The sequence below is a fragment of the Pan paniscus genome, chromosome 1, assembly GCF_029289425.2.
Source record: "Pan paniscus chromosome 1, NHGRI_mPanPan1-v2.0_pri, whole genome shotgun sequence".
NCBI lineage: Eukaryota > Metazoa > Chordata > Mammalia > Primates > Hominidae > Pan > Pan paniscus.
In genome coordinates, this window is record NC_073249.2 from 139,062,385 (window position 1) to 139,074,972 (window position 12,588).

Sequence of the window (12,588 nt, forward strand, 5' to 3'; positions counted from 1 at the left end):
GTCTTCCCCTCCTTCCTTCTCCTAAACTGAACAGTTTGGTGTATATCTTTCACACTTTCTTCCATGTATTTACAAGTTTTCAGAACCTGGAATTACACCATCCACAGCACTCTGCAACTAACTCTCTTCACCTAACATCAAATCATAGGCTTTCTTCTATGGCAGTACAAATAGGTACACCTTATGCTTTCCAGCAGCTACATGTTTTTCCATTCTATCGGGCCTACTATAATTTATGGCGTTATCTGATTCATATTTATTTGCAGATACATTGTGGTGAAAACTGAGGATTATAAGTAGAAAACTGTTTAAAATTTTTAAATCTTTTCTTTGGATTATTGCTGTTTTCACTAAGATGAATTTTTCTTTTTCTTTTTGTCAGCATTGATCCATCTCTTTCATGTGTTAGTTTTCCTCAACTTTCTAGTTTTCCTTGGTTGTGAGATTAGTCTCATAAGTGAGTTACCGCTAGTTAGTATAGGTAGCTGGTGTAAGTTTCCTTTTAGATTTGTAGAGATCCATTTCCCAGTAGCCTTCATCGTTAAGAGTGAGGGCTGGCCATGAGCCTTGGATTAGAAGGCAAGGAGTGTTAGACAAAGGAAGCCACTACAATTCCCTAAATAAGGAGGACTTACCATGTGGATGGAGAGTTCAATGTGCTTGTTTAATTGCTGGGCAGATATGGCTCTCCTTCTGCCCACCCCACCCCCACCTTGCCATGTCTGTTATAAAGGTCAACTAAAATGTCAAGCTTCACTGTACTTCTTACACCTCCCTACACACCTACTCTGTGCTCGCAAACCCTAAAGAGATCATACATTACATAGTGAGCTGTTCTCTTTCTTCCTGCAGTCAGAAAGCCACTGCCCTCTGTGCTCTCCGTAGCAGAGAAAGTGGTATGAATGAGGCACAATTTGCTCAGTTATTCTAAATCTTTCCTTCAGTTAATTCCACTGCTGTTTATCCTATTACAAATAAGGATTTTTAAGCCTGTTAATAAGAAGAAAATTCAATCAACAATATGTTGCCAGTTTTTACTTTTCAAATTGACAAGAACAAAGATAAAATATGTAATGCTGACAAAAATGTAGGAAAATGAGCTTCTGCATCGAGTTTTTTGGAGAGTACACCGTGATGTGGAACATTTTTTTTCCTGGACAGTATGTTTGCATTATTTAATAATATGTTGTTGCATGAACTCTTTGGTTCTGAAACTTCACTTTTAGGAATTTCACTTCCCAAAATATTTACACAAGTGCACAAATATAAATGTTCAATGATCATTATAGCTGCATTGTTTGTATTGAAAAATAGAAACAACTTAAACATCCACTATAGTAGGCCAAACAATGGCCCCCAGAGTTATTAGGTTCTAACTCCTGGAATCTGTGCATTTTACTTTCTATGGAGAAAAAAAAGGACGTTGTAGAAATAATTTCAGGATCTTGAGATGGGGAGATGACTTTGAATTATCTAAGTGGGACCTAAATGTAATCACAAATATCCCTATAAGAAAAAGGCAAAGGGGAATTTGACACACGCAGTGGGAAGCTGGGACAGATAGATCTTTGAAGATGCTGACCTTGAAGACCGGACTGATGTAGCCACAAGCTGAGGAATGCTGACAAACATCAAAAGCTGGAAGAGGCAAGAAATGATTTCTTCCACAGAGCCTCTGGAGGGAGCATGGCTCTGCTGACACCTGGATTTCTGCCCAGTAATACTGATTTGAGACTTCTGGCCTTCAGAACTGTGAAAGAATATATTTCTGTTGTTTTAAGACAACTAATTTGTGCTAGTTTGTTACAGTCACCAAGCAAATACACTCATCAAAGGGAAATGATTATGCAAATTATGTTGTGTTCACATATGGGAACTTAATAATGACAAAATATGGTATGTCTCTATATTTATATAGAAAATGTTCTCAGATACAATTTTCAGTTACATCATATTTATACCATAATCCCATTTATATAGAAGAGAAAAGTAAACCTATATGTGTGTACATATATGTAGGTAGGTACTTGTCTGGATATTATTTTCAAATGTGAGTGTAGTAGTTACCTACAGGAAAGATGTAAGTTACAGGGAAAAGGAAGGAAAATTTTCACAGTGTTGTATTATTTATGTATTTTGCAACATGCATATATTTCTATATTATGTGTATCATATTTTTAAGGGAAAAATGTGGTAGGAATTTTCCCCAAACTACATTTTTATAGATCCCAAATATCTACTTTCTTCGAATACTTACTCAATGTTTGTCTCCTTCACTAGACTTAAAGTTCCTTGAGAGTAAGAGCCTCACCTGTCTTGTTCCCTTTTGTCTACAGCACCTAATTCATTGCTGTCACATATTATACTCTCAAAAAATTTGTGTGAAATGAATGATGGGCTGTAACATCTATCAGCAGCAGCCAAAGGTGAGCATCCCCATGAACTGACAGCAAAGGCAGTCAGTACCTTAAGAAATGACAGCACCTGCCTTGTTTCTTCAGGGCTTCACCATCAAGAATATGACAGCAGCAGCAGCTTAAGCAGGAAAATACACCCAAATGTCTCACCTCTGTTTCCATCAGATAACTAACTCACTGTCATAAGCGTGGAATATCCTGAGAGGGACCCAGCTGATGTGGCTCTGATTGCAACGTCGAGGATAGTCTTCTCCTTCGGAAGCAATATGGTGAATCAACGCTTGCAGACACAGGGCAAACCCAGAATGCTATTTGTACAAACAAGTATGGCTCCTTGCCTGCGGAAGTTTCCAGTGCAGATGCCAATGTCTTTGCCATCCATTCGCCCTTAAGGAAAAGGGCTTGCTGAACTCAGGCAAAGTAGGGAATTGAGCCTGTTGACTGCCTTGGATGCTTAGTGTCCCATATTCCCTGTGGCTAGCCTGGACAGGGTCTGTGAGGGATTAGAGCATGAAGGCTATAGTGCATAATGAGTTTAAGGAAAAATTAGCCTGAAAAAAATCACTTAGCTCCAAATGTCTAGTGATATTTATAGACGTTGTGGGTTAAATTTCACTTCACTGACTTTGTCCTTTACATTGACAAGCTAGATAAGATGATATTGTTTTAAATAATCATTTGCGTTTAGGTATTTCTCTGGCAGTTTTGTATTACAGTTTAAAAATAGACTAGCCTATGTCTATGGCTCATGTTGGCTATGGTATTTTGAACTTGATTTCTGAGGCTGCTGACAGCTTTTGAAAGATTTAACAACTGGCAGCAAGAAAAACTTCCATAGAATCTCTTCTCTGAAATTTTTTCTCCTGGAAAAAAGGGCATCACTTAGCAGGTAATATATTACAATGAAAATATGGTTATGAAATAATGGCTCATTAATATGATAAACCATAACATAACCTTTTCTATTAAATGTAAAAAGCAATTTCTTGAAATGAAGGCATTTTCCTTCCTATGGCATATTTTTCCATAGTTGTTGATTTGGAAGAATTTTTTAAAATTATTATTCAAAAGAGTCATTTTGATTTGCACAGGAGATAACAGTTGTTCATGACATTTTTATTTCTGCATAAACAGATTTCCATTCTGGCGAAGGTTAATACAGTAGGAATTTGTTTTTACTTTTGGATATACTGTGATACACTAGAGCACTTTGTTTGGTATGGAACCACTAATTTATCCTTTATGCCTTTACAATCTTGTCAGTGCCGCATGTCTCCCTTAGTTTTTCTAATCTAAAATAATCCCAGTGAAATCCTTTGATTGTCTGTTTGGACCTGCTCCATTCCTAAAGCAGGAATGTAATGGGCTTTATGGCACTTACTTGGGAGTAATTTATCCAGCAGAGTGACTATAGATACTTGTTTTAATAAGAATATGCTTTATGGTAAGTGGGTACTGCTATTTAATTAGCCAAAGGGAAAGTAGTTCATGATACAATCTGTTCCAATCATCTTGGACATTAGACAAAAAGTCAGGCTAGGTTATTTATGTGCATGCACTTTATTTGTAGTTGCTTTGAGCAAACCTCTTCTCTGAAACTTTATAGCATTTTCTGAGTGAGCTGAATTGTGGGAGGAGGAATAGGGGAAGAAAAGGACATGAGAGCATCCTATAAAATTTTTGAAAAAGAAACAGAAGGTTTACTTATTGCTATCAAGGTTGTGAATACAGGCATACCAAATGGAAAAAAGGCAGGGAACTATGATTTATCCTCTGCTATTTGGTAGTTTGCATCTTTAGTGCATAGCTGATGGAAGAATGTTGCGGGATGTCAGTAAGACATTATGGGATTGTGTGTTCCTGTGTGTGTGTTTTCCTTGGATTTCCATTGCTTTCAGCAGCAACATGTTTCTGAAGATTCACAATTATAGTCCTATATTTTTATTATAAATAAGTAAATTTAAGAAGTTCAATGCAGATCCAATTATTTCAATACTTAAAGCAAAGTGTAAGCACGTGGATACATTTTAAGAAATCTTCCCTTCCTAATAATACTACAATGATGATATAATGGGGATAAGTAATATGAATTTCTAATTGTCCAACAGTTTGGGCATGTAAGTAATATTAATATATTTATGGATGAATGGGGAAAAAAGAAAAAGTGAAAAAAAAATGAGACAATATTCCTAGGGTATCACAGCCCTGGTTATGGTCTGCTCAGTAATTACATATTTGTTCCCTTTCTTAAGCGTAAATGTCTCAGAGTCACTGACTATAAGTACAAAGGGCCCAGGAGCTGGAATCTGAAGACAAACATGGCTCCACTACATTTTACTCTCATTGCCTTGGGAAACATTACTTAAACCAGAAGAATCTATTGCCCTCTTTACTTCACAGTGCTACAGAGAGGATTACATGAGCCAATATTTGTGAGTGCCCTTTGTAAAGTGAATGTCTAGTGTAAGTCAGCACTTGCTTATAAAGCTCGTTAAGCATAAGATTTTGGTTATGATCATGTTTGCACATGCTTGCACGGGGCCTTCTATGTGGTTGAGGCTTCCTAAGTGGAGTCTGGGTGAACCGGTCTTCTGTCCGTGCCCTTCTTGCATGGTGCACAGGCATTTTGCTCCTATTTCTTATACTTCTATTATTTTGTCTGTATTACATATCTTGACTTTTTCAAAGTTACCATGAAAACTAAACTCAAACTAAAGGGCTTTAATTCATTCAGTTTGTGTCTGCCATCTAAGTAACAAAAGCACTATCTTTTCACAATTGACCTATCTCTCAGCAGTGGCACAGAAATGTGGTGCATGGACTAGAGTCCTAAGGAGTGTGCTGTGGGTGAAGGACTCTGAATGGCCATCCAGGTGGTCAATGTTAAGTGCTACCCTCCCTACACTATTGTGTAATCTTTGTATAATTTCCATCTTACCCTCAGCTTTACTTTGCCATCAGTATGCTCTCTCTCCCTCTCCCTTCTCTTCACCTGGGAAATCTTTTAAGCTGCTAAACAAAAGCCCTAAGAATGGTTGCATATTAAGTTATTTTAGACAGCTGGGGGAGGTTATGAAAAGTTTTGGAGTCATTACCATTTCAACAATTGACTGCCCCACTGTCCCCGTCTTTAGGAAACACAGGCAGTGCAGTCGGCCCATGAAGTGAAAGCCTGGGTGAGCCTGTGTTTAGTACTTTTAACGTAAGAAGACAGAAAAGGAAAAACTAAAGACCGAACTTTCCTTCAACTCTGTGGTCTCACACATCCCTCAGTGACTTGGAAACTTTTCTGACATGAGACAGTGTGCAGAGCAAGATAACCACTCCCCTTCCTCCTCCTGAAGATGTGTAAACAGCTGGTGCATGCAATCCCTCTGGCTGGAGGGAAGTAAATGCAGACTGATGTTAAACAAATATAGGCCAGTATCAGGAACTCAGAAAATATTACATATACACTGTGACAAGGGGCCCTGCAGGGTTCATGATCATTGCAGGTATTAAGGGTCAAGAGTTGGGGTGTCAGAGCCAATAATTTTTTTTAAGGCTATGTATTTGTTTCTTGTTTGGAATTACGTTGGTTCTTTTGCTAGAGTTTTCTTAGCATGACATCACACAATTGCGAAGAATGTTCATCACTATAAAGCTATTATAATTCCTCATTTTTTTGTTGGCTTTAATTCTCAAATTTTATATACCTACAAGTCATGTTACTTTAATCACATCTTGAGAAATCAATGAGACGTCACTTTTTCCTTCAACCCATGACACTTACGTGAGCTCTGGATAGGAATAAAAGTGAGTGGGGATAAAAGCTTCTGTTAACTGTGCTTTTCTCCTAGCAGGCACATGGTGTTCCAAGTTCTTGGCTATTTCATAGGAATCTTGAATACACAATTATGAACTAATTATCAATGCCTGATTCATCAAGTAACACTCATGACATGAGTCTGAGTGGCACACATCTGACGGCAAGTGGAGTAAACTAAACACTGTCCCTGTCCTCCAGAACTGTGTCAGCCTTGCTGATATTAAAGCTGGATAAGCCACAATCATCTTCGTCTTGTGACATGGTAGCTACTCAATCAATCAGTTGACAAAACTGAATGAGAAGTGTAAAATAAAACAGAAAATCAAGCAAACATAAAGCATAATAGGAACAAAACAGAAGGGCCAATTTCTCTTTTATCATCAACTTTGTAATGCTGGAAGTTCTGCAGTCCTCAGGGTCTAAGAAAAGTGGAGTAGGCGTCTATCTCGGTATCAGGATTTATACTTATATTTACTATTATGGCATTGAATGGCTTACTTTTGTCTTTCTCACCAGACTCCAAGTTCCTGTGGGCAGATCTCATGTCTTATTTCTTCTTTTATCCCCACACGTTCTACAACTTCTACAAGATAGATGCTCAATCATGGTTTCACAATGGATGAATATTAAATGAATGAATGAACACAGATCAGTCAGGAGTAGAACTAATATGCAGTAAATCCTACTTGTATTTTTCACCTTAGTGAGGTCACTTCACACCCCAGATGGCAATCTTTCCTATATAAATAAGCTTAAAGAAAGAAAACTGTGTTATAATCATTCTCAGAAGAAAGTTCAGCCTAAAATTGCCATATTAAGATGATTAGCTTGTATGTAACTGAGTATCTTAAAAATAATTCATGTCCTGTGCCAGTTGGTGAGCTTCTATTCTTCTTGTTTGAGACCCTTATTAGAGATTTTCTAACATTTTTTAAAGGGAAAGGGTGAACTATAAATTATAGAGATTGAAAATGCTAATGATTCTATTTGTATTATTATTCATAATCATAACCCAATTCTTAAGGTTCTGTACCAAGGATTCACAATACATATGAATATATATGTACATATGCATATATACACACAATCTAAACTCTGTTCTAAATGACTTGGTAAAACATTTTGCTGTTTCTTTTTCTGGGAGGGCAAGCAAAATAAGTCATAAGTCTGTTTGAGAAGCTGTTAGGCACAATCTTTAAAAGCTTTAATTCCTTTCAAAGCATACCTGCATCAATTACTTCCTTCCTCTCATATCAGCATGGAAAGTAGACAGGACAGGTAGGTAGCATAACCTCCTTTTTTCTGAGAGAAAACTAAGGTTCATGAACCCATTCACTTGGTCCTCAGCAAATTCATATAGGGCACTAACTATGCATAAGCTACAGGAGTTGCTGGTTTTACAAAGTAAACATGGTTTCCCTTCGAGTAACTGACAGCCTATTTGAGATAGCATTGCCCTTGGAATCAGCTAATCAGGGTCTCTGCACTAGGCACTGAGCGTTAGAAGGCCCTACCTGCCCTCTCTGACTGCAGTTCTCTCCATGGGGCAAGGAATCCATGGAGCCAAGGAGATATATATATATACCCAGAATTTGAGCAATCTATCTTCCCATCTCCCCCCACCTCTAGACCACACATTAGGTACCTGAGACTGAGAATTCCCCACCCAGTGGGGAAGCCCTACTTCCTGGGCTTGTGAAGTACCTCTTCCCCACTTCACCCTCCCAAGGACACACATTCACCATGCCAAGGGTTGAGAGAGAAGGTTGGAGAGAGCTCCAGGCAAATGTAGTAACAGGCCTGAGAAGAGGAGATAGAGAAGTCACCAATTACAATGCTGCCTGTGGTGATATGGAGGTGAACAGGGAATGCTAGGGAAAGGCAGAAGGGACACCCAGCCCAAATGAGGCATGAAGAAGGAGAAAGAGATGGGAGCAAAGGCTGTTGAAAAAGAAGCTGAGCCTCGGAGGCTGGGTCAGAACTACCACATGAGGTTAGAAAAAGAAAGGAGGGCATTTTAGAAGAGTGAAAGAAAGGTGTACGCAAAGGAATGGTGGAGGATTAATGGAATTGCAAGTTTTTCTATGTGCTTGAAGAAATGAAAAAAGAGGGGTAGAAAATAAGTTGAAAGAGAGAGATGGACAATTAATGATATTTGTCACTATTCATTTTACTTTCTTATGGCGCTATGAACCTGATTTTATTTGGAAGTAGTGACTTCTCCCCATTTAGTACCATTCGGTGGACTAATAATCAGGTGCCCTGCTTTCTCCTTGACTAGATTCAAGAGGAATGACAAAAAGACTGAGAATCTCTGAGGTCCTTGGGTTTCCAGAGGTATTCCTGCAAGGAACAGTCAAGCAGCACCAAACCTTCAGACCTTCTGAAACAGCCTGGTTCCTCCCAGCACTGGGTCTGGTTCTGCAGCCCTCCTTTCCAACATGTCACGTCACTCATCCTCCCAACAAATTCAGTAGTTGGTTAAGCAAGCCATATACAGTGTTAGTTGACTGAAATCAAAGCTCTATAGCTAATACCAGAGGAAAGCAAAGTTCTGATTTTCATAAGGTTTTGAATGCTGTGCTATGGATTTTGGACTTTATTTGGAAGGCAATAAAGATTGTAATAAAGATAGTAGCATGAGTGAACTGGTTAAAGGATTTGCCAAAATGTCTAGCCATTCAACTTCGTAAGTATCTGAAATTCTCCATAGAAGTATAATGTTAAATAAGTGGCCTTCAGTAAGGCAAAAAAAAAAAAAAAAAAAAAAAAAAAAGATAGCTGCTCTTTCTCTTTCTATTACTATTAAAGAAAATGTAGCTTTCCAAATGACTTAATTTTACTCATGAATGAATGAATATTGAGTTAATAACACTCTCCATACTTTCCCTTTTTTATATATATATAACTTGAGATAATAATTGCTACTTAAAGTAGGATGTTTATAAATACATGGCAGTACTGTGTATGCTTTCTTCTTTGTGGTTTTTATATGCTTTTATATGTTCTGTGTATGAATGTTGAGGAGAACTTCTTTTAGAATTAGTTATATGAGAATAAACTTGTTCATTCTGAAAGCATGTATTTAATGTGATTCATTTGGCCACCTTAACCAAAAAATTATTTTGTGTGTTTTAAAGGGGAAAAAGGATTGTCATATGTTTAGCGTCTGAATTAATGTAGTCTTTCATTGAGCAACTATTCATTAAGATCATCTAATGCAAGGTGCTACACCAGGCACATTATATGATGATTCATTCTATCAATAACTTCTTAAACATCCAGTGAGCAAGGAGACAATTGTGCATGTGCATTGTTTTGCAATCACATTAACAATTCTAAAATTAGTCTTTTTGAATAAAATATCTTCAAACTTTTGAACAAACAAATATCCCAGTGATCTGGCAAATTCCCAGAGCTCATGTGTGACTGTGGGAGCTTTGTGTGTAACTGTGTGGTTTTTTTGTAAGTTGGAAGTCCACAAGATAAAAATAAGCCCTTGATGCCCTCATGACTTTATTAGCTATTGTACTCTGAAGACAACAAGCCTACATGTTTTGAAATTTACAATTTCCTGGAGCATTTCTACAAACAGTTTTGACATAGTACAGAATACTTGATCAACTGTCACCCAAGGCAATTTGAAGAAAATACAGGAAATGGAGGGTCTATTCTGAACCCTGAAAATGCAAGGTCTTCTCTTTTGCCATGATGAAGAAAAATAAACCTTTCCCTTATAGAGAAGATCTATGGAACACTGACGTTGAAATTCCAAGCTCTGCATTACTAAGATTTCTGGACATCATCACAAAGCCTCTAAGCCATACTTGCAGTTCTTTGCAAAGCTTGCCAGAAGACGACTTTAGTGAGAGCTGTAATTTTATGATCATAGACATTACACCTGACACAATCTCTTGGTTAAAAATGAATTCAGAAAGATACAAGGACTCAATTAGCAAAGCAATGACGAGCTAGCAGCATTCCAGAAATCCTCACTTTATGATACTTTGACATTTATAGCTGTGTGACTTTAAAGAAGTTACCTAATCTTATTCAGTCTCAGCCATCTCATCTTTAAACAGAGCTAAGAATACATGCTTCTTAAGATTACTTGCACAATTTCATGTGATAAGGTATACAAAGTGCCAAATGAAATTCTAGGCATATACTAGGAATTGAATAGATATTGTATTCTTTCTGCTCTTGTTAGTGCCTTATGTGATTTGCTCCCGGGAGAAGGTAAGACTGTTTGTCTAATAGCATTTATTTTACTAATAATAGAAATCCAAAGGTTGTCAATTATGGATGACCTACTTTGTCTCAATTTAATAACTGTATTATTTCTGTATTGCACATTTATGTGAAATAAATATTACTATCTCCATTTTTGCTGGTGAAGACCCAGAGAGGACAGATGACCTGACGAGGGACATATAGCTAGGAAATGAAGCTGCAAGTGATTCTAGGCCTGATTCCAATGTCCTTACTCTTTCTATTTATCCACACATATCAGTCAGGAGATTATGATTTAGACAAATGGCTGTTAAGAGTGGATACAACATCAAAAGTGCTTAAGCCTTAAAGATGTTTTAATATCATCAGGGCATTCTTTCTTGCAGCTCTCACCTCTGTGAATGATAAACAACTTATTTCTTAATTTTCTTAAAATCCCTTGGTAAAAATAATCGACTTTAAATTGATATTTGCAAACACATGCATTTGAAATTTTTTCAGGAGTTAATTTTCCTATGACACCTCATTTGCTAATGCACAATACTGCCCCTATCAGCACAGAGTATTACAAGGCTTTCCAGTCAAATGGGAGCAAGCAGCTGGAGGGATTAAGGCTAGTATTTATACCTTAATTCCCTGGGCTGCAGTGTTAACCCAGAAATATCTCATATGAATATCACTTGGCTTCAGGGCGCAGTCATACCAGGCATTCTCAGTTAATTTCACTATTTGATAAAGAGTCAAGAATGACTTAGCCCCGGTCCTTCCACAGGGATTTTTCTTCCAATTCATACTCATTGTTATGGGCTTGATAAGTTCTTCTCAATGATTATGATCCATTAGACTTATATATTACTGTCAATAATTGTATATGAGAATATATTCATGGATGCCCACCTGTGCCAAATGAGAAGGGTTGCAGGCTTATTTTCCCAGGTGATTTTTCTGAAAAGCTATTTTTTCTGCTTTAGAGTCAGCATGTGGATCAGTAAGCATGAAAGGCTCCTTTTTTCTCTTTTCTCTTCCTGTTCTGTTTCTACCTGCTTGGTGAGCGATGGTACCATAGTGTGAGTGGAGACCCTCTGCAATCTCAGCCCTAAGCAATTTGATACATTGTAACTCATCATTTTTCCATCTTAAAAGTCTTTCTGTACTAAATTATAAATGTCAATAGAATGTTAGGAGCAAAACACATCAATTGATGTTATTTTGTTTTTGAAGACTTTATAGGAGATTGCGATTGTTTTGGGGAGAGAAGGAAACAAAGAGGAGTATTGTTTTTCATTTTAATTTCATGTTAACCAATATTTTTCCTTTGGGTAAAATTAAAATATACTTTTTCCTGAATCTTGACCAAGATATATATATTTTTTAACATCTGGCATTCTAGGGTATACATCCAACTTCTTCCAAGAGTCAGGCCAATCCCCACCATCATTCGTTAGCACTTGCTTATGATGAAAAATTCAAGCTCAGGAATAAATACTTTCTCCTTCCTTTTTCTCTCAAAGGAAGAAAAGTGAATTTTGTTCTATAAAACTGAGAAATGTATAGAGAAACCCAACCATTGGGTGAAATCCAATTGGTGATAATGTCATAAATCAACAGAAAGAAATGAAATAAATGACGAGGGTGTTAAATATTGGAGAGACTGACTAAATAAATTAATGAACGAAGTCTAGTAAGAACTGTGACAAGGTTCCATTAGTACATCAAAGAAACCAATGAGATCCCAGTCATGGCAAACAGTTATTCTGTTTCTGTTTCTGCTGAGCCATGATAATTATGCTAACCCTAAAATGAAAGGGCTATGAGAATGCAGTATTGGCTAAGAGTTGAAGCTTTGGAATGATTACTTCTTGAAAGCTTAATCTCATTCTTTGAATATTCATGAAACAAAGAAATTGAACAACTAATTTTTTTAGTTGATTTTCATGCTCTTTTTGTCCAAATTGAGTTAGATAATTTTAAAAATACATGAACATATTGCACTTAAAATATTATAGAACATAATACAGTAAACTAAAGTCCCCTTTAATTTCAGAGGTAACCTTGTTCTGAGTTTGCGTGTATTCTTCCAATCCTTTTTTGTTCCCTAATCCCATGGATTTGCATTATGCCCTTTTGACT

The 12,588-nt window shown here is 37.1% G+C and overlaps 1 long non-coding RNA gene across 1 annotated transcript in view; it reads left to right on the plus strand.

Annotated features, from left to right (window-relative positions):
* The window catches only part of LOC103784402 (uncharacterized), an 837,516-nt gene that overhangs the window by 614,788 nt on the left and 210,140 nt on the right, over positions 1-12,588 (plus strand). The window contains exon 6 of the long non-coding RNA XR_010110850.1: positions 8,507-10,464. This is a non-coding gene — a long non-coding RNA (uncharacterized LOC103784402). The remainder of the gene's footprint in view (positions 1-8,506; positions 10,465-12,588) is intronic.